The sequence below is a fragment of the Pan paniscus genome, chromosome 6 (genome assembly GCF_029289425.2).
Source record: "Pan paniscus chromosome 6, NHGRI_mPanPan1-v2.0_pri, whole genome shotgun sequence".
Taxonomy (NCBI): Eukaryota; Metazoa; Chordata; class Mammalia; order Primates; family Hominidae; genus Pan; species Pan paniscus.
In genome coordinates, this window is record NC_073255.2 from 165,267,096 (window position 1) to 165,288,994 (window position 21,899).

Below are 21,899 nucleotides of genomic sequence, written 5' to 3' on the forward strand. Positions count from 1 at the left end.
CACTCTTGAAAAATTGCCCTTGTTTGATGAGAGGAGTGAGCAAGAGCACTGTGATGGAGAAGAGCCCTCTCTGTTGAAGCTTTCCCCGGGGCATTTTTCTGCTAAAGGTTTGCCTAACTTTCTCAAAACACTCTCACAATAAGCAGATGTTATCATTCTTTGGCCCTTCAGAAAGTCAGCAAGAAAAATGCCTTGTGCATCTCAATTAACTGTTGCCACAACCTTTGCTCTTGACCAGTCCAACTGGACCCACTTCCACCTCTTAGTAGCCATTGCTTTGATTGTGCTTTGTCTTCAGGATTGTAATGGGAAAGCTATGTTTCATCTCTTATTACAAGTCTTCAAAGAAATGCTTCAGCATCTTAATCGCATGTTTTTAAAATTTCCATTGAAAGCTCTGCTCTTATCTGTGGCTGCTTTGGGCACAGACCTCCCAAGCTAGGGCAAGATAGGTGGAAGATACTATCCATCTGCCTTTGCCTACTCAACAGACTTCAACTTAGATGGGAGAAAAATAGATTTTCCACATCCCTTACCTGCCATTGAGGAAGAGTTTTGGCACCCATTGAGTGGAAAGTTTGCCCAATTTTAATTTTTTTCAGTCAGAATTGTGTAAACTGAATCAATTGAGATGTCTATGATGTTGGCTATTGTTTTTGCTATTAATCATCAGCCTCTTCAGTTGTGGCACAAACAAGATTAATTTTTTCATTGCAAGTTGATGTAGATGGTCTGCTGCTTTGGGTTTCATCTTCAACATCTTAACCCTTCTTAAAACAAGTTATCCATTTGTAAACTGCTGATTTCGCTGGAGCATTGTCCCCATAAACTTTGTATAAAGCATCAGGAATTTCATCATTCTTCCACCTAAACTTCATCATATATTTAATGTTTGTTCTTGCTTCAATATTAGCAGAATTCCTTTGCTTTGATAGGAGCTCTTTTTTTTTTTTTTTTTTTTTTGAGACAGAGTCTAGCTCTGTCGCCCAGGCTGGAGTGCAGTGGTGCAATCTTGGCTCACTGCAAGCTCCGCCTCCCAGGTTCATGCCATCCTCCTGCCTCAGCCTCCTGAGTAGCTGGGACTACAGGCACCCGCCACCACGCCCAGCTAATTTTTTGTATATTTAGTAGAGACGGGGTTTTACCGTGTTAGCCAGGATGGTCTCGATCTCTTGACCTCGTGAGCTGCCCACCTCAGCCTCCCAAAGTGCTGGGATTACAGGCGTGAGCCACCGTGCCGGGCCGATAGGAGCTCTTTTCAATCTGATGTCTTATCCTTTGCAGTGCCTCAAACTAGATCCTGTTCAGACATGTTATAAAAAGTTAGTATGAATGTATTTTGTTGCAAAAAAATTGAAGTCCAGGCATAATTTTTTTCATAATATACATTTTCCATGAACTTTTTGAAGACCCGTCATATATCAAAGCAGACTAGGGCTAGATTCTGCAATTAGGTGGGCCTTGGTCCAAATCTGGGCTTACTATATAATTACCCAAGTCATGAACTCTCTCTGAGCCACAGTTTCCTCATCTTTCAAATGGAGCTAATACTGTCTATAAGGTTGTTTTATAATTAACAAGATAACACATGTAAAGTTCTTGGTACATAGTAGGCTCTTAATAAACACAAGTAATGATTATTGTAAACTAAGTAAGCTGTAGCTAACTTCTATACTTTTGACCCCCAGCTAAATACAATACATAATTTCTATTATATAGCCATTCAACAAATGTTTATTGGGCACCTCTCATGTGCCAACTAGATGCTGGGAGTATAATGGTGAGCAAGATGTTCATTGTTTTTACTGTCACAGGCCTTAAAGTCCAGGAGGCTGGGAGACGAGCAGGCAACTAGAAGACAATGTGAGAAGTGCTCTAGCAGAGAAGGACACCCCTCCACACAGCCCAGACACCCAGGCAACACACAGACAGGGCCAGATGTTCTGAGAAAGAAATGCTTTGGAGCCACTTTAAAAGCTCCTGGAGGTAGGCAGAATATAACACATAAATGAACACACATACATAATGAGAGTACTCGAGTAGTGGCTGAGACCTGGCACGCAATACAGAGCAGCTCTGCCTTATCTCCAGAGCTGGTTGGCTACAAATGAGATTTGCTAGCAAACTATTCATTAAAGCAATCATATTGTGATGGAATAACCTGAGGGCCTCAGCATTTCATATGAAGGGATTTTACCTACAGTAATGGCTAAGCCAGTAGTTCTCTGTGGGACATTTGGCAATGTCTAGAGGCATTGTTTATTGTTATGACTAAGGGGAGAAAGGGTGTATTCATGGCATCTAGTGGGTAGAGGCCAGGGATGCTGCTAAATATCCTACAATGGCTTTTCACAATAAATAATTATTTGGCCCCAAATATCAATAGTGCTGAGATTGAGAGGTTCTGGTCTAGAGGAACTACTAGACAAAAACTAGAACTAGACCGGTGCAGTGGCTCATGCCTGTAATCCCAGTTCTTTGGGAGGCCAAGACAAGCGAATCACATGAGGTCAGGAGTTTGAAACCAGCCTAGCCAACATGGTTAAACCTGATCTCTACTAAAAATACAAAAATTAGCCAGGCATGGTGGCACACACCTGTAATCCTAGCTACTCAGGAGGCTAAGGTGGAGGATTGCTTGAACATGGAAAGTGGAGGCAGCAGTGAGCTAAGACTGCACCATTGCACTCCAGCCTGGGTGACAGAGCGAGACTCTGTCTGAAAAAACAAAACAAAAAACAAAAAATTGGAACTAGAGCAAACTAATCTTCTAAAGGCATGAGGACAATAGACTGTTTCAATCTTTTGTACATGAAAGAGCTATGTATCCTCACTGGGCCTCAGTTTCCTAATCTGAGAAATGAGATTCTTGGATTAAATAATGTAGAAAGTTCTTTCCAGCTGGAAAAAATATATGAGTCAAATATACTTATAGGATTAGAATGCAGGCCGGGCATGGTGGCTCACGCCTGTAATCCCAGCACCGTGGGAGGCCAAGGTGGGAGTATCACTTCAGCTCAGGAGTTCAAGACCAGCCTGGGCAACATAGCAAAACCCCATCTCTACAAAAAATACAAAAATTAGCTGGGCATGGTGGCACACCCTGTGGTCACAGCTACTCAGGAGCCTGAGCGGGAGGATCACTTGAGCCTGGGAGGTTGAGGCTGCAGTGAGCTGAGACTGCACCACTGTACTCCAGCCTGGGCGACAGAGTGAGACCCTGTCTCAAACAAACAAACAAAAAATCAATTAACATGGGCTACAAGATTGAGGGGGTGATAGTCAGGTCAGTCCAAGTGCTAGTCTGTCTGCACTCCCTCACCTTCCAGACTTCCTGGAGTCAAGAGCTGAGTCCTTTCATCAAAAATGCTCCTGTATGGAGCTCCCACTATGGACAAGGCACTGTGCTAGGTGTTAGAGGAGTGCAAAGAATGAGGGGGATGGAAAAAGCAAGGATAGCTATAAGACCAACACTAATGGTAGAAAGAAGACCAATGTCAATTGAGTATGTATGTGTCAGACACAAGGAGAGGCACTTGGCATACTTTCCTCATTAATCCTCACTGCATTTTATTATTTATGTCTATTTCTCAGGCAAGGAAACTGAAGCTCAGGAAGCTTAAGCAGGTTTTCCACAGTCAGACAACGATGATTGGTGGAGGCCAGGTAAGACCCCCGGACTGTTTGCTCCAACTCGTGAGTCTTTTCTAACAACTTCTACTGCCTAGGCAGTGCCAAAAGAGGGCACAAAGGGCTCTTACGGTCAAAAGGAGGGAGATAGCCCAACCTGGAGAGAAAACAAGAGAGATTTCCTGGGCAGGTAGACATGCTAATCATTCTTTTAAATACCTTCTTACTAACTCTCCTCTTCCAGCGTACAGAACCTAACACATCAGCAGATAATCTAAAATAAATCACAGCCCATTGCAGTGGCCTTCCAAGGATGGTTCCAATTATTTTGTGATTCAGAGTTCAATCTGAGTAAATAGCACTTGAAATAAGTGGGTTTTAGCTTGGAAATATTTTTGTTGTATATTACACTTATTGTAACGGAATTTCTGCAGTAGACATAGCAAAATTCCTTGCTAACAATTGTTCCCCACAATCTGATTGTGGGAAGACAGTGAACTAATGTTTTAGAAACAAATATGAATGTCTCCATCTCATATAGTATAACTTAGGCCTAAGGTAGCTGTGATAACTTCTACTTGCAATTTTTTGTTTTAATGGAATTTCACTCTTGTTGCCCAGGCTGGAGTGCAATGGCACAATCTTGGCTTACCGCAACCTCCACTTCCCAGGTTCAAGCGATTCTCCTGCCTCAGCCTCCTGAGTAGCTAGGATTACAGGCATATGCCACCACGCCTGGCTAATTTTGTATTTTTAGTAGAGACAGGGTTTCTCTATGTTGCTCAGGCTGGTCTCAAACTCCCTACCTCAGGTGATCCACCTGCCTCGACCTCCCAAAGTGCTGGGATTACAAGTGTGAGCCACTATGCCTGGCCTGTTTTTTTTGTTTGTTTGTTTGTTTTTTCCAGATAGGATCTCGCTCTTTCACCAAGGCTGGATGGAGTTCAGAGGTACGATCGCAGCTCACTGCAGCCTCAAACTCCTGGGCTCAACCAGTCACCCCTGCCTCAGCCTCCTGAGTTGCTAGGACTACAGGCGCACACCACCATGCCCAGCTAATTTTCTACTTGCACTTTTAATGCTTGAAAAGAGTATACTGATTTGTTTAACAGATAATTACGGAGCATATGACATGTATAGTGTGCTAGGCACATGAGGGCATACAAAGAAATCTGGCCAGGCAAATGAAACATTAAAAGCTAAATGACAGGCCAGGCATGGTGGCTCACACCTGTAATTTCAGCACTTTGGGAAGCCGAAGGGGGAAGATCACTTGAGGTTAGCAGTTCGAGACCAGCCTGGCCAACATAATGAAACACTGTCTCCACTATAAATACAAAAAAAAAAAAAAATTAGCTGGGCATTGTGGCGGGCACCTGTAGTCCCAGCTACTCAGGAGGCTGAGGCAGAAGAATCACTTGAACCCGGGAGGTGGAGGTTGCAGTGAGCCAAGATTGCACCATTGCGCTCCAGCCTGGGTGACAGAGCAAGACGCCATCTCAAAAACAAACAAAAAGCTAAATAGCTAAATAACAATATAAAGTAATGATTCTCAGCTGGGGGTCATTTTTCCCCCAGGATTTATTTGGCCGTGTCTGAAGACATTTTTGGTTGTCACAACTGGAGGGGTGCTGGCAGCATCTAATGGTGCTGCTGAACATCCTACAATGCACTGGGTGACACCCTACAACAAAGAATGATCTAGCTCAAAATGCTAATGGTGCTGAGGTTGAGAAATCCTGACATAAGAATTACATGCTCATTGAGTAGTGCCAACTCTTGAGTGTTATAGAAGTTGAAGGCAGAAACCCAACACTATCAACTGGAGTAGTCAGGAAAGGTTTTATAGAGAAGAAAGGATTGGACTGTGTTTGAAGAAGAGCTAGGATTTAGGAAGGGAGAGGGCCCAGAGGGAACAGTCCAAGGAGGGAATATGGGCAGAGTGCTGGAGGGGAGTGAGCTGGGAGGTTTCTGGGAGCAGTGAGCAGGCCGTCCTGGATGGAGCATTCTCTCCACTCCACAGCCTGAGGGGTGGGTCAGCAGGTGACATTATCTCCACATGACAGATGAGGAAACCAAGTCACAGAAAGCTTGAGAGAGGATCCTGTGATTGTCTCTGAGCTAGAGCTAGAGGCCAGTCCACCTGTTGCCCAGGCCCAGACCTTTCCCCAGTATAATCTACTTCACCTGAGCTTTGAGCCCACCCTGTGCTGATACCAGCCACCAGGAGCCAAATGAAACCGTCAGGGGCATTGCCCAGACAAAGGCTTTCTTCTACCCCAAATCCAGCAGTCCTACTCTGGAACCTCAGTGTCTGTTTATTTGAAAGGATATCCTGTAGAAACTCCAGCACACACACACACACACACTCAAGCAAAAAATACAGAGGCAGGTAGAAAATGGAATCATGTTCCGAAGAGCACAGACACACAGTATAGAATACCAGTTAAGAAGAGAATCTGCTGGTACAGAAGCCACGGAACAGCTTCTGGCCGGTGAGGCACAGTCACTGTGAATGGAGATGCCAGCAAGCGTGGGAGAGTGGGGGGAAGGAGGAGCAGGAGCAGATGGGTGTTCAGCATTGCCAGAGCAGGAGCAATGGGGAGAAACCTCACTGGGTGGAGTGAAGGGGTAACTGGGAACTTCCCACTCAGACACTCCGAGGAGACAGAAGAGCAAAGGCCCGTGCGCATCTGAGGAGGGAGCAGTCAAGGTCCCTAGGGAATTCTTATACAACCTCAGTTCCTGAGGGTCTGTTTTGACTGCCAGGGGTCCCTCTTCTCCATTCTACATTTAGGGACCCCAAGGTAAAGCAGCCTGGAGCATAGTCAGAAAAGGGTGGAAAGGAGAATGAAGGGCAGAATAAAAGAACAAGTAACTGGAGGTGTTTTAGGCCAGAAGGGGATGGGATTTGGGGAAAGAAAGAAGTGGATTGCCAGGGGCTGCCCTGACTCCTGTGCCAAACATTGAAGAGCTGGGTGAAGTCAGTGGAGAAGGTGCAGCTGCGAAGAGACATGCAGGAGGTGGAGCCCCAAACCTGGGCCTGTCTTCCCACAACTGCCAGCCACCCATGTCCAGGGGATGGGGGTTCATGGGAGCAAGCAGGGACCGAGGCACCAGTGCTATGACTCTTCTCCCTCACCCCTCCTCATCCCAGCAGCCCTGGCCTCTAGGGCTGAAATACAGTAGTCCCCACTTATCCTCAGTTTCACTTTCTGAGGTTCAGTTACCCACGGTCAACTGAGATTCAAAAATATTAAATGGGAAATTTCAGAAAAAAAGAAAAGTTGTGAGTTTTAAGTTGCAAGCCATTACCGGGCATGGTGGCTCACTCTGGTAATCCCAGCACTTTGGGAGGCTGAGGAAGGAGGACCATTTGAGTCCAGGAGTCCAACACCAGCCTGGGCAACATAGTGAGACATTATCTCTAAAAAGAAAATTTAATTTAATTTAAAAAAATTAAATTGTATGCCATTCTGAGTAGTGGGATGAAATCTCATGCCGTCCCGCTGCACCTGCTGGAGAGGTGTAATCATCCCTTTGCTCAGCGTATCCACGCTACTGTTACCTGCTTTAGTCACTTAGAAGCCATCCCGGTTATCAGATGGAAATAACACAGTATATGTAGGGTTCAATACTATCTGAGGTTTCAGGCATCCACTGGAGGTCTTGCAATGTATGCTCTGAGGATAAGGGGGACCACTGTAATCCAAAAGCCTGGCTGTGTTTCATCCAGCTATGCATGCTTTTCAATCTCCAGTGAGGATGAAGTTGGGGTTATGAAGAGCTGGTGCAGTGGTGGAGATCTCCGATCCAGGAAACATCTAGGCCAAGGCTATGGCAGTTCCTCCCACCTGTGCCCACAGCTGCTTCTGCCCTGGATCCCCACCAAGACACCCTTTCCCTCACCCCCAGGGAAACAGGGGGCACCAAGAGTGTGTCTTTAAGGATAGTGTGCTCACCCTCCCTCGCTTTCATTTTCAACCATTTCCTAGCCTGGCCTCATAAGAAAAATGTAAGCAATGTGCAGACTGCACATTTCTCTTGCCTGAGAGGCCCTGACATTATCAGAACCACAACAAACCCTGGCCTTCACCCCAACCCACTCCTGCCTCCAGCCCAGGGCTTGAAAGCAGAGGGACACAGGGTGCTGGTGCTAATGTGTGGGACCAAGGCAGGCCCCCATCCTGGTCCCTGCATTGCCTGGCCTGGAGGAGGTGCTGCTGTGGGTGATTTTCAGTCTGAAGGGTGCAAATGGGTCAGAAGTTGTTCTGGTCCATGTTCAGGAGGGCAATTGGGCCCCAAGTTCAAAAAGAACCCCACCCTCCCTCCCTGTCGCCTAAGTCCCTGCCTCTTGGCAGGTCATAGGGTACAAGCAGGCTGCTGTGTTTTAGAACAGAGGGCAGGGGGCAGGGAGGTGGAACGGGGCTTCCTTCTCAAGGTGGGAGAGAGGGAGAAGGGTAGGGTCCCAGCCACATGACAGGTAGTCACAGGCCCACCTCATTCCCCCAAGCCTCCCTCCATCCCCAGGCATAGCCTCCCGCTTGCCTGATCAGTCCAAGGGCACATCTGAAAGTGACACCTCCCCACCCTACTTCCAGGCCTTGAGACCTTGTTGGTTCCCACAGCTGTTCTATCTCCCTCCTGCCCAACCTACTCCCTCCCAGGAGCCAATACCTGGAGAGGAATTCCCTGTGCTCCTGTTTCCACCCCTCGGTCCTCAGGGTGGCTGTGGGTGTGAGTGGGTGCCCAGGGTTTCCTGCCTGGAGACCTGGGTCTCTTGGCTGATCCCCAGGCCCTCCTGCCCTAGGCCTCCAGCCCCATCTAATTAATTACCTGCGGCCAGGAGCTGTATCCACAGCACTGCCATTCCCCACCCCTCCCCCCACCCCCGCTCAGGTGCCTCTGCAGCTCAGCCCAGAGCCACCTGTGAAGCGGGGAGGGCAGGCAACACCTCTACCCCCTTGAAGGTACAGAGGTGGGCCTGATGACCCCAGGCCATGTGAGATCTCGTTGGGAGCACAGGAAGCACTCTTCACTGCTCCTTGTCACCCTTCCATTACAAGTCCCATGTGGTTTTTCACCCTATCCCACATCAGGGCTGTGGAACCCTTGACATAATCCTACCCTACCTTCCAGGCAGGCCTAAAAGTGTATATGTGTGTGTGGGGGGGGTATGGTGTGTGGGGGTGTGTGTGTCTGTGTTTGTGGTGTGTGGGGGGTGTGTGTGTGTATGTGTGTGGTGTGGTATGTGTGGTGTGGTGTGTAGGGGTGTGTGTGTGTACGTGTGGGGTGTGTGTGTGTGTTATGTGGTGTGGTGTGTAGGGGTGTGTGTCTGTATGTGTGTGTAAGTGTGTGTTGGGGGTGTGTGTGTGTGAGAGAGAGAGAGAGGGAGAATGGATGCCCTAGGACTTCTTCTCCCTGCATACACTGAAAAAAGAGAAAAGGACTTCGTATCTGCAGTCTTTTTTGTTTTTGTTGTTTTGTTTTGTTTTGAGACAGAATCTCCCTCTGTTGCCCAGGCTGGCATGCAATGGCATGAACACAGCTCACTGCAGCCTCAACCTCCTGGGCTCAAGTGATCTTCCTACCTCAGTCTCTGAAGTAGCTGGGGCTACAGGGACACACCACCATTCCCAGCAATTTTAAAAACTTTTTTTTTTTGTAGAGACACAGTCTCACTATGTTGCCCAGGCTGGTCTTGAACTCCTGGGGTCAAGCAATCTGCCCACCTTGGCCTCCCAAAGTGCTGGGATTACAGGCGTGAGCCACTGCACCTGGCCTGTAGTCTTGACATGCTGTGAGATACTGTCCTGTTCAATTTCTAGCCAACAATATCAAAAAGAATTCTCCTCAGACTGAGAGCGGATTTAGGAAGAGGTTTAGAAAGCTTCTGTCACCACCGACCTGCAACAGAGCAAGTGTCTGTGGCCCCTAGCATCCTGAGCCAGCAGGGGAGGGTCTGGGGTGGGATATGTGTGACAAGCCCACTGCATGCATAGCTACTATGCCACTGTGTCCCTGAGTGCTGGCATGGGAGCCAGGCCTGGCACCTATCCTGGCATTGGCAGGCGGGAGGAAGGAGGTCTCGTGAGCAGATGGAGGCTTCTGCAGCAGCTCTCTCTCTGCAGGGCCCCTCTGCATGAGTGTGTCAGCTTCCCCTACCCTGGCCCTGACCCTGTCACATCTCGGCCTCAGTTTCCTAGTGGTTTACAACCTTTCTTCTGAAGATTGTCATTGCAGTGGAATATATTAAATGCTAGGTGAGGTTAACCAATGAAGTAAGTTACTTAAAAGTGCTTTGAAACGTGTCAACAACTACACAAACACAAGTCATTATTCTATTTTTTTTTTTTTTGAGATGCAGTTTCACCCTTGTCACCCAGGCTGGAGTGCAGTGGCGCAATATTGGCTCACTACAACCTCTGCCTCCCGGGTTCAAGTGATTCTCCTGCCTCAGCCTCCTGAGTAGCTGGGATTACAGGCACCCGCCACCACACCCGGCTAATTTTTGTATTTTTAGTGGAGATGGGGTTTCACCATGTTGGCCAGTCTGGTCTCGAACTCCTGACCTCAGGTGACCTACCCACCTCGGCCTCCCAAAGAGCTGGGATTACAGGCATGAGCCACGGAGCCCAGCCAATCCATTCTCTTTCTACCACACCTACTGCTCCTTAAATGATTCATTTACTCCACCTAAACTCAGAGCACAGTGCCAGGTGGCTAATAAATCCAATCTACCAGTTGGATAGCCTAGGTTATGCTACAGTAAGAACAGCAAAAACCTAACTCACTGGCATAACATAACAAAAATTCATTTCTCATTTACTCTGCATGTCCATTGTGGGTCAGATGGGGCTACTCTAAAACCCAGGCTGATGGAGCAATCACTATCTGGAACCGTGCCATTAGCTGTGGCAGAGGGGAAGAGAGCTCTGAAGGTCTCACAAAGTCAATAAAATGCTCCAGGCCAGCAGTGATACCATCAATTCCACTTAATCCCATTGGCCACAACTACTGTAGTCCATGGCCACACCCAATCACAAGTGACCAGGGAATACAATCTCGGGGACCAGGGAATACAATCCTTTCAAGTGGCCAGAAGGCAGAGAGGAGGAAAAATTTGGTGAACAGCTTTAATGTGTACCATGTGTATTACTAATTACTGTTGATGATTTAGAAGATGCAGGGCAACACTAAGTGAAAAGGGTGCTTATAAAGGGTTGCATTATTATTATTATTATTTTGAGACACAGTTTCACTCTGTCACCCAGGCTGGAGTGCAGTGGCACGATCTCGACTCACTGCAACCTCCGCCTCCCAGGTTCAAGTGATTCTTCTGCCTCAGCCTCCTGAGTAGCTGGAACTACAGGTGCATGCCACCATGCCCAGCTAATTTTTGTATTTTTAGTAGAGATGGGGTTTCACCATATTGGCCAGACTGGTCTTGATCTCCTAACCTCGTGATCCGCCCACCTCAGCCTCCCAAAGTGCTGGGATTATAGGCGAGAGCCACCGTGCCCGACCATAAAGAGTTGCATTATTACAAAGATTAATCCCATCCAGGATCTTCAACAACCTCTTCACAGTTGCCACAGAAAGCCTTGGTTGGGTGCAGAGGCCCAGCAACTACACAGGCCCTTCAGCTGTCCTTTCTTCTAGATTCAGGAAGAGCCCACATGGTTTATAAACATAGTTCCCATTAAGTCCAGCAACAAACAGGCTGGAAATCCAACTCTTATGCCCCTTACTCCATTCCTTGGATTCATATTCTTATTGCAGCCATGCCCTAATTCCACTTCTGGGAGTAGGTGGCAGGTACCCCCCTGGACCTCAGGTTCATCATGCTGTAGGGCAAATCATGTGGGATGGAGCAGGGAGCTGTGGGAAAAGATATTCCTCCATAGTCCTGCCTGAGGCTTTGGAGTAGATCCCAGAGAGTCCCTTGGCCAAAGTTATGGGGACTAGCTGAGTGATGTGGTGAATGTCCATGAGCTTGGCAGACAGAAGCCTGGCTGAAACCCTTAGTTCCTTCCATATTAGCTATATGACCATGGACAGGCATTCTGGGTTGTTTCTTCCTCTGAAAAATGAGGATGATAGTGACTTCTGTTAACATGCTATGAGGAACAGCAGTTTATTAATATTAAGTAAACACCTGGCACATAGCAGTTGCTTCATAAAGCTATTATTACCATGATAGTTGAAGCCAAACAGCTGCCCTGAGAATTTTCATGCACACTCTGCAGACATGAGCTCTGGCAGCCTGAGACTTGGTTTCACTTGACCTCGGGCTGTGTTCAGAGTGAAAGGATGAAGTATTATTGTTAATTCACTAAAACTAGTGTTTTATCTCCTAACTATTGGAATGATTTCATTGTTATTGTTTTCATTACATGTGCACACCTAACTTGCATGGATGAAATATAAGCCTAGTATGAATACAGATGTCATAATCAAAGTCAAAATGGTGATTAAAAAGAAGAAATCTAGAGAAATTTTTTTGCTAAACTCTCTTACCGAAGAACCTTAAGCACATTAAAAATTAGCTTTAGGCCAGGCGCGGTAGCTCACACCTGTAATCCCAGCACTTTGAGAGGCCGAGGCAGGCGGATCAACTGAGGTGAGGAGTTCAAGACCAGCCTGACCAATATGGTGAAACCCTGTCTCTACTAAAAAATACAAAAATTAGCCGGGCGTGGTGACAGGCGCCTCTAATCCCAGCTACTCAGGAGGCTGAGGCAGGAGAATCGCTTGAACCTGGGAGGCGGAGGTTGCAGTGAGCCGAGATCGTGCCATTGCACTCCAGCCTGGGCGACAGAGCAAGACTCCATCTCAAAAAAAACAAAAATTAGCTTTAATTTTTTAGTTTTTACAACATGGCCTTAATTTTAATCTTGAGTTTGTAATTACTTTGTGTACCATGGTACAGTGGCTAATAAAAATAAGTTAAATCTGTAAACAGTCACATAAACTTTTTCAAAGCAAATTGGCTTGGATGGCTGCACCTGAATCCATGTCGGGGGTGCTGAGACAAGACTGCCCCCTTCTGGGACTCTCCAGTACTGCAGTGACTCCTTGCTCAGGCAGGCTCTTTGCCTTCATCCACTGGAATGGGGCCCTGGTAGAACCGGGGCCATCCCTTTCTGTCTTCACAGCTGTGGGCCTCTCCATGGTGTTCAGACTGCTAGAGGACAATGGTCTTCAAGTGTCTTGGGTTTTCAGAAGCCTTTCTGGATCTCTCTTTGAGGAAAGAGGCCGCATCTACTCCTCAACATTGCCTTACATTGGTATAGGCTACCCAGTTTAAAGAACAGTTTCAGCTGGGCGTGGTGGCTCACGCCTGTAATCTCAGCACTTTGGGAGGTCAAAGTGGGCAGATCATGAGGTCAGGAGTTCGTGACCAGCCTGGCTAACATGGTGTAACCCCGTCTCTACTAAAAATACAAAAATTAGCCGGACGTGGTGGGGGACATCTGTAATCCCAGCTACTCAGGAGGCTGAGGCTGAAGAATTGCTTGAACTCGGGAGGTGGACATTGCAGTGAGCTGAGATCGGGCCACTGCACTCCAGCCTGGTCGGACAGAGCAAGAATCTGTCTGGGGGAAAAAAAAAGAAAGAAAAAAGGGAACAGTTTTACACTCATTATTTCACATGTCATCATAATCCTGTGACTTAAGATGAGACACAAATGATTATCCTCCTTGTACACGGAAGAATAAAGGTTAAGAGACAGTAAGTGGCTTGCCCAAGAGCACACAGCCAGTAAATGGGAAAGAAGTTCTAGAACCCAGGCCTTTGGATATGGGGTTTGCATTCTTTCTTCCTAACCATAATAAAAATATTACCTTTATTTCCACAATATTCTATTTACTATGTGGTAGGTCAGTGATTTTCAACCTTGCTGCACACTAAAATCTCCTGGGGTTCTTAAATAACTCTCCTATCTGGGCCCCTCCTCCACCAATTACATTGAATCCGTGGGTGGAGTTCCAGACATCTGTGGGTTTATTAGCTCCTCCAGGTGTTTCTAATGTACAGCACCAAGTGCCATGTGTGGGGGCTTTATAAACACCTTCTCATTTAAACCTCCTCACAAATCCCATCAGCTAGGTATACCAGCCACGTGCTGATAGGATACGTAAATTGCCCAGCTGACCTTAGATAGCCCCTAATACCACAATTCCCAAACTGTTCACTAAGGTGTTCCAAGTCTCCACAATGGATTCACAGAGATTCCACATGATATTTGAAAAATATCAAGGAAAGTCCAGGTGTGGGGGATCACGCCTGTAATCCCAGAACTTTGGGGGGCCAAGGCGGGTGGATCACTTGAGGTCAGGAGTTCGAGACCAGCCTGCCAACATGGTGAAACCCCGTCTCTACTAAAAATACCAAAAAAAAAAATTAGCCAGGTATGCTGGCAGGTGCCTGTAATCCCAGCTACTCAGGAGGGTGAAGCAGGAGAATTGCTTGAACCTGGGAGGCAGAGGTTGTAGTGAGCCGAGACCGGGCACCAAGGGAACTATTGTGTTAGCTTATGGTAGTTCACCATTTTTACAGTAGATGGCGATGCATTCCTTCTAATGACATAATATCTTTGCAAAACTGGATTTTTCAGCCTGAAAATCGGCATGGAATAGGATATCAGTGTGGTGGTGGTCAATCTGATTCCCAAGTTGGGGAAGTAGTACAGTGCCCAATAGGCATAGCTATCCCATTAGTAAGTAACTGGTAATTTAAGCAAGAAACAATTTTTTTTTCTATTTATGTGCATTATCTTTTTAAATAGCCAAGTTGTTAGGACATAAATACTTATTAAGTTGTTTGGACCTAACAATTTACTTGAAGGTAAATTTGTGGTATTTTTTTTAAAGGCATTGACACACAAAGGGCACCTTCCTAATGCCGAGGCCACATGACAAAGGGGCAGAAGTAGGATTTGATCAGTCTGACCCGAGCCCGAATGTTTAACCATTTCTTTGAACTGCGCTCAATCAGTGATTTTCTTCTGTGCCCTGTCCTGGATGCCAAACCCTCAGCATTGAGTTAGGGGTCAACCTGGAAATGACAGAGCAGACATAAATTAAACACTACTATCAAGACCATAAGTGAGCACAATGTCCTTTGACAAATTACATAACATCCCTGAATCTCAGTTTCTTCATCTGTAAAGCTGGATGACAAAATTACACTACAGGGTTGTTGTGAAGATTAAACAAGCTAAAAATCATCAAGTGTCTGGTTTAGAACAGGTACTCTGTTAAGAGTTTATTCTCTCCCTTTCTCCCCTCCTCACTTCCATGACAGACCTGAAGACATGAGGGGACACAAGTGTGCAAGTAGGTGTGAAACACACACACACACATGCAACCACCAGACTGCCTATACACCATCCTCAGTCTCAAACACATTGTTAATGCAGATATACTTACATGCATACATACATATATACATACAATCACAACACCTTGGCTGATTAAATAAGCACAAAAACAAATAGAACAATGAAGCAAATAAAATAAGCTCTTGAACTTGCTCTCCTTCCTCCACATCCTCCATTGGGAGATCCTCTGCCAGCCTCAAGTATTGTGCAGGCTCAGTCAATCCACATCTGCCTACCTTCCCAGTTGCCCATTATGTCACTGTACATATGCCACTGGACCAAAGAGACACTCTAGACCTAAAAATGCCTTCCATTTCATCTCCACACATGCACACACCCCTACTATTGGTTCTCTTTTTTTTCTTCCTCGAGATGGAGTCTCACTCTGTCACCCAGGCTGGAGTGCAGTGGTGTGATCTCGGCTCACTGCAACCTCTGCTTCCTGGATTCAAGGGATTTTCCTGCCTCAGCCTCCCGAGTAGCTGGGATTACAGACATGTGGCAACATGCCCAGCTAATTTTTGTATTTTTAGTAGAGACGGGGTGTCACCATGTTGGCCAGGCTGTTCTCGAACTCCTGACCTCAGGTGATCCATCCACCTCGGCCTCCCAAACCAAAGTGCTGGGATTACAGGTGTGAGCCACCACACCCAGCCCTACCATTGGTTCTTAACAGCAGCAGTTCCAGAACAGATTATCACCACCACCCCCAGGTGTTATTTGCAGGAGGAACACCTATACCCGCCAAGGTGTTTAGGTTTTCATCTTTTTTTTTTTTTTTTTTTTTTGAGACATGGTCTCACTGTGTCATCCAGGCTGGAGTGCAGTGGTAAAATCATGGCTCACTACAGCCTCGACCTCCCAGGCTCAAGTGATCCTCCCACCTTAGCCTCCCAAGTAGCTGAAACTGCAGATGTGTGCCACCACATCCTGCTAATTTTTAAAAACAATTTTCTTTTTTTTTTTTTTTTTTGTAGAGATCTGGGTCTCACTATGTTTCCCAGGCTGGTCATGAACTCTTGGGCTGAAGTGATCCTCCTGCCTCAGCCTCCCAAAGTGTTAGGATTACAGGTGTGAGCTACTGTGCCCAGCTGGCTTTCATCTTTAGATATTATTTCTTTGGGCTTGAAGTCTTTTATAAAATAGACCTCTCTCTACAAGAGGTAAATCTTATGTCTCACTCAGCAGATGGTTGAACTCTAGGTCAGCTACTGAGGAGGAAATAGAAGAAGGAGTGTCCCTAACACATTAATCCCATAAATATCTAGTGAGCATCTACTATGTGTTAGGCACAGGGGCATGGACATGAACGAGACCCAGTCACTGCCCTCAAGGCTTTTAATCTAATGAAGGACCAAGGCTAGGAAACAGGTGATTACAAGTCCCATGTGATGTATGCTAATCCAGGAAGGAATTATGGGAGCACAGAGGAGGGACACTGAACTAAGACTCAGAGCATTGGCAAAGACTTCCTGAAGGAAGTGACGTCTAGACCGAAATTTAAAGGATGAGGAGTTAGGACCATGAAGGAGGTATGACCATTCCAAGTAGAGAAAACAGAACAGCACAGGAAAAAAGTCCAGGGATGAAGAAGCATAGTGTGTGGGACTTGGGTGCACCTCAACACAAATGTGGGGCATGGTTAGGACCACTTTTTTTTTTTTTTTGAGACAGAGGCTTGCTTTGTCACAGGCTGGAGTACAGTGGAGTGACCTCGGCTCACTGCAACCTCTGCCTCTTGGATTCAAGTGATTGTCCTGCCTCAGCCTCCCAAGTAGCTCGGATTATAGGTGCCCGCCACCACACCCGGCTAATTTTTGTATTTTTAGGAGAGATGGGGTTTCGCCATGTTGGCCAGGCTGGTCTCGAACTCCTGACCTCAAGTGATCCACCTGCCTCAGCCTCAGAAAATGCTGGGATTACAGGCATGAGCCACAGCACCTGGCCAGGACCATTTTTTTTAAGTCCAAAATTTAGCCAAAAATTTTCACTTAAAAACTAATCACTGAGCTTTGGAGCCCTTTGGAGCCCACAGTGTGCAAGACAGGAGGTTGGGGTGGATGGGGCTAGAAATCCACTCTCAACATGCTTGTCATCTAATGTCCACGTGGTGGCATGACATCCAGGTATGATGCCCCAGGCCAGGACTGATGCCCACCCCTGTCCCCACCTTGGGACCTTGAGTGACCTAATATAAAACACCAACCTCACCACCATCTTTACAAGTTGTTATAAGCAAAATTCATCAGAATAGAAACTCCCCCGTCCCAAAGAGACACTGCTTCCAAGAAGCCTTTCAGCTCACCAGTCCTTGACCTGCTTGTGACCAGAGCAAGACCTATTCCTTTCCCAGCTTTTGGGAAAGACTCAGTCACTTCAGCCCACCCACCTAGCCCAGGTTGATGACCTCATGGGTGAGGGTGGAGACCTACCTGGAGAGGGACCTTTCACCTATTTCCCTGTTGCACCTATAGGTCCCTAAAGGGTGCAGGAAGGCACCTGCATATGGCAGTCAGGCTGTCACACAAAGACTCCTCTCGGGCCCTGGGGGAACTGGACTGGGCTCTACCATCCTAAAGGAGTTTACAATTCTGTCTAGTGTCAGGGGTACCTGGCATTCCTCCTCAGGGAGCCCTGGGCCGCACCAACAGAAGGCACAGGTCATGATGTGGTCACCTTCAGGAGGAGGGAGTGGTTGCCTCCCTGAGTTCTGGGACCATCCTTTTTGGAGGCCCCTCCACTTGGAGAACAATCTACGAGACCCCAGAGGCACCCACAGACCCTCCAGCTAGGACCTGAGGGTGGCTTCTGAGATGACCGGGAGACTGTTCCTGGCTATGGGACGGGGCATACTTGATAGCCCCAAATCACAATCCCTGGCAAAGGAGCCCACCCGCCCCAGCTCCCGCCCCCGCCCCACAAGCAGGGATTCTGGTTCCTATGTCCACCCAGCCTCTCCCTGCCTCAATGTCTCAGTTGCAGGGTAAAGGTGAGGACAGATCCCTCCTTCCCGTTGTGGGTGGCCCAGGGCGGTTTCCGGCTGAGTCAGCCCCATGGGGAGCGCACTGCTCTGGCCAGTGGTAGAACTGGCCCGCTCACTTCCTCCCCGAGCTGGGAGTTCTGGCTACCCTGGAGGCTGCCCTGAACTGCTGCTCAACCCCTGCAGGTCAGGGCGCCTGCTGAGATCTCCCCCTCCTCCTGGGACAAACAGTGTTATCCCAGCATTTGCATTACTTCCCTGGCTCCGGGCTTTGCTAGTAAAGCAATTACTTACTGCTAAGAGGAAAGACTTTTCCCCATGAGGGCTCCCTTCCACTCTCAAGAGGCAGGGGGCAAGGGTATAAACACACACAGGAGGCGTAACAATGAGAGGGAGTGTGAGAAATAGTTAAAAGCACAGATTCTAGCATCCTAACTTGGACTTGTCCTGATTCTGCCATTTTTGGGGGCTCTGTTATTCTAGGTGAGTTCTTTTTCTCAGAGGCCAGTTTCCTCATTTGTAAAATGGCTAACAATTATGATGGCACTTTTTTAAGGATTACTATGAAAATTAAATGAGACAAAACATGGTACACTCTTAGATGGTGCCTGGCACAGAACAGGAGCTCAGTACATGGCTTTAAAATATGCCTTTCAGGATAACACTTAATCCCGATGGGTGGAGATTTCACACAAAGTGGAAGGTATGTTTGGGTAGGCAGGTTTTGTATTGCTGCCCACACTATATTGAATAGACTACAGCGTGCTTCCTGCCACCATTTCTGTTTCTTTTCTGGATAAAACAGTCCTAATTAGAGACAAGCTGGGAACTAGGATGCAAATAGCATTTCCTAAAACTCCTAAACATGCCTCAATCAATCCCCATCTCTGTCCACACACAGGAGGTTGCATCTTGGTCCCCTGGAGCCACAGGCCAGGAGCCAACCTGGATGTCTCTTTGTTCCCTTTATATAATAAAAATCAGAGTCTATTGATCTTTTCTAATCATAGACTATAGATTCTTTCCTTCCTCTTTGTCTTTGTTGCCCTTGCCCAAACTACAGTCAAATTCTGGAGGCACCAAAAATCTCAGTGGAGGCAGAAAAGATGAATAAGAGCTCAACAGACAAAGAAAGGGTCATTTCAAGTTTTGAGAACAGTACAAGCAAGGCTCAGAGGCTTCCCATGACATGGTGCTCCGTAGAACAAAATGTAGCTCTGTGTATAGGAACACAGGCCCAAGCAGAACCATATGGCATGATAGCTGGGCACACAAACACGTGGCTACACTGCCTGGGTTTGAATTCCAGCTCCATCACTTATTAGCAAGTTACTTAAATTCTGTGTGTCTCGATCCCTCATCTGCAAAATAGGATCATAATAGTCCCCACCTCTAAGGGTTGTTGGGAGGATTAAATGCTCTGATAGATGGAGAGAACTTAGTATAGTGCTGGGGCATAGTAAGTACCCCATAGATATTACTGTTCCCAATTCATATGTAAGTGTTGGGGCAGCCCATCCTTCACCATTCAACTCCAAGTCCACTTTGCACAGGAAGCTTTCTTCAATTAATCTGAAATGGCTGTCACACATCACCCCAATGTATTCACGCACTCTCATTTGTATCAATGTTTTGTTTTGGCTTTTGGTGTGTGTGTGTGTGTGTGTCTCAGGGTCTCACTCCTGTCACCCAGGCTGAAGGACAGTGGCGCAATCATGGCTCACTGCAGCCTGGACTTCCTGGAGTCAGGTGATTTTCCCACCTCAGCCTCCTGAGTAGCTGGCACTATAGGCGCACACCACCACGCCTGGCTAATTTTTGTATTTTTTTTTGTAGAGACAGGGTTTCGCCTTTGCCATGTTGCCCAGGCTGGTCTCAAACTCCTAGGCTCAAGCAATCTGCCCACCTCGGCCTCCCAAAGTGCTGGAATTACAGGCGTAATATTAATGTTTTTACAAACTTATTCTCCAACTCTGGGTTGGGGATTGTCACATCAACAGAGAGGGAAGCTTACTGCAGAAAATTAGGGAGTTGTTTTGTGACACAATGACTCAGTTATGCATTCAACTTTTGGTCAGCAAATATTTATTTATTTATTTTTTTAAACTAGAACATTTATCACATGACTAGTCACTGAAATTCTTAAGATGAACTGGATGCTGCAACAGCTACCCTCTTGGGTTTAGGTGTGTTCCTTTTCAGAATCTGTGCCTCAGTCTGTGGCAAACAATTTTTAGGTGTCTCATTCAACAAGTTCTGGTGGTATTTCGCCATTTAGCCTTGGCACCCAGTTATATTTCCTCTTGTGTTTGGCAGGGTAGCCACATTTGCCACAGGTCGTCTTCTGGAGGTGGTGGGCCTTAGAGCCACAGTGGTGGCACAATGTGTGTGTCTTACTGTGATGCTTTCCAAACGATGAGATTCCCTTCATCATCTCACTTCCACAGCTGAGACCAAACAGACTGGAAGATAAGGCACTTCCACTACATCTGGTCAGCAAATATTTACTGAACACTTACTATGTGTCAGACACCATGTTCCTCATGGCTTCCCCTAAAGCTCCATGTAGGAAAATTAAGCATGAGGGTGACTGATTGAAGGGTCTCAGAAAAACAAACCTTTGTGGCTAACATCCCTCCTCCTGGCCACCTGCAAGATTTAGCACTGATTACCCATCTTCAAACCCCTTGTATTAATCTGTTCTCACACCACTGTAAAGAACAGCTGGAGACTGGGTAATTTATAAAGAGGTTTAATTGACTCACAGTTCCTCATGGCTGCGGAGGCCTCAGGAAACTTACAATCATGGTGGAAGGGGAAGCAAACACATCCTTCTTCACCTGGTGGCAGCAAGAAGAAGTGTGGGAGAAGCCCCTAAGAAAACCATCAGTTCTCATGAGAACTCACTCACTATTTTGAGAACAGCAGCATGGGGGTAACTGCCCCATGATTCAATTACCTCCCACCAGGTCCCTCTGAGGACACATGGGGATTATGGGAACTACAATTCAAGATGAGATTTGGGTGGGACACAGCCAACCCATATAATCCCTCTTTAAAATAATGCATTCTATCTAGGCTGCTGTAGCGGTTCACACCTGTAATCCCAGTGCTTTGGGAGGCTGAGGTGGAAGGAACACTTGAGGCTAGGAGTTTGAGACCAGCCTGTGCAACCAAGCAAGACCCTGTCACTACAAACAAAAAAATTTAATTAGCTGGGCACAGTGGTACGTACCTGTAGTTCCAGCTACTGGGAGTGGGGCAGGGTGCTGACTCAGGAGGATCACTTGAGCCCAGGAGGTTGAAGGTGCAAGCTATGATTGCACCACTGCACTCCAGCCTGGGCAACAGAGAGATACCCTGTCTCTAAAAGTAAGTAAGTAAATACATAAAATAAATAAATAAAGCTGGGTGTGGTGACTCACACATTTAATCCCAACACTTTGGGAGGCCAAGGCAAGAGGATCACTTGAACTTGGAAGTTCAAGACCAGACTGGGTAACACTGAGACCCTGTCTCTATAAATAAAAAAATTAAAAAATTAAAATTAAAAAATACAACTAGTGCATTCTGATTGGGTCAAGGTTCTAATTTACCCAGAGAGGTCATACATCAATTATCTAATAGCATAGGAATTCCATTATCTGATTAACTCATCTTCTGTCTACAGCCATACCACCCTGAACGCCTGATCTTGTCTGATTAACTCATCTTCTGGAGCACATGGATCCATAATGGGCTCCAGTGGGGCTGAGAACACTAGAAATTATCTGCTTGTGTATCTGTACTATTTCCCCCTGGATTCAATTTCAGGCACTATAGGAACTGGATAATCAGACAGTATTCCCACCTAAAGCATGACAAACATTCCTTTAAATGCACAGCAGAGCTTGAGGGTGGAGG

General features: G+C 46.7%; 1 pseudogene; it reads right to left on the bottom strand.

Annotated features, from left to right (window-relative positions):
- Window positions 1-19,234: 19,234 nt before the first annotated feature.
- LOC117981103 (large ribosomal subunit protein eL37-like) lies at window positions 19,235-21,068 on the bottom strand (annotated as a pseudogene).
- Between the last annotated feature and the right edge of the window lie 831 nt (window positions 21,069-21,899).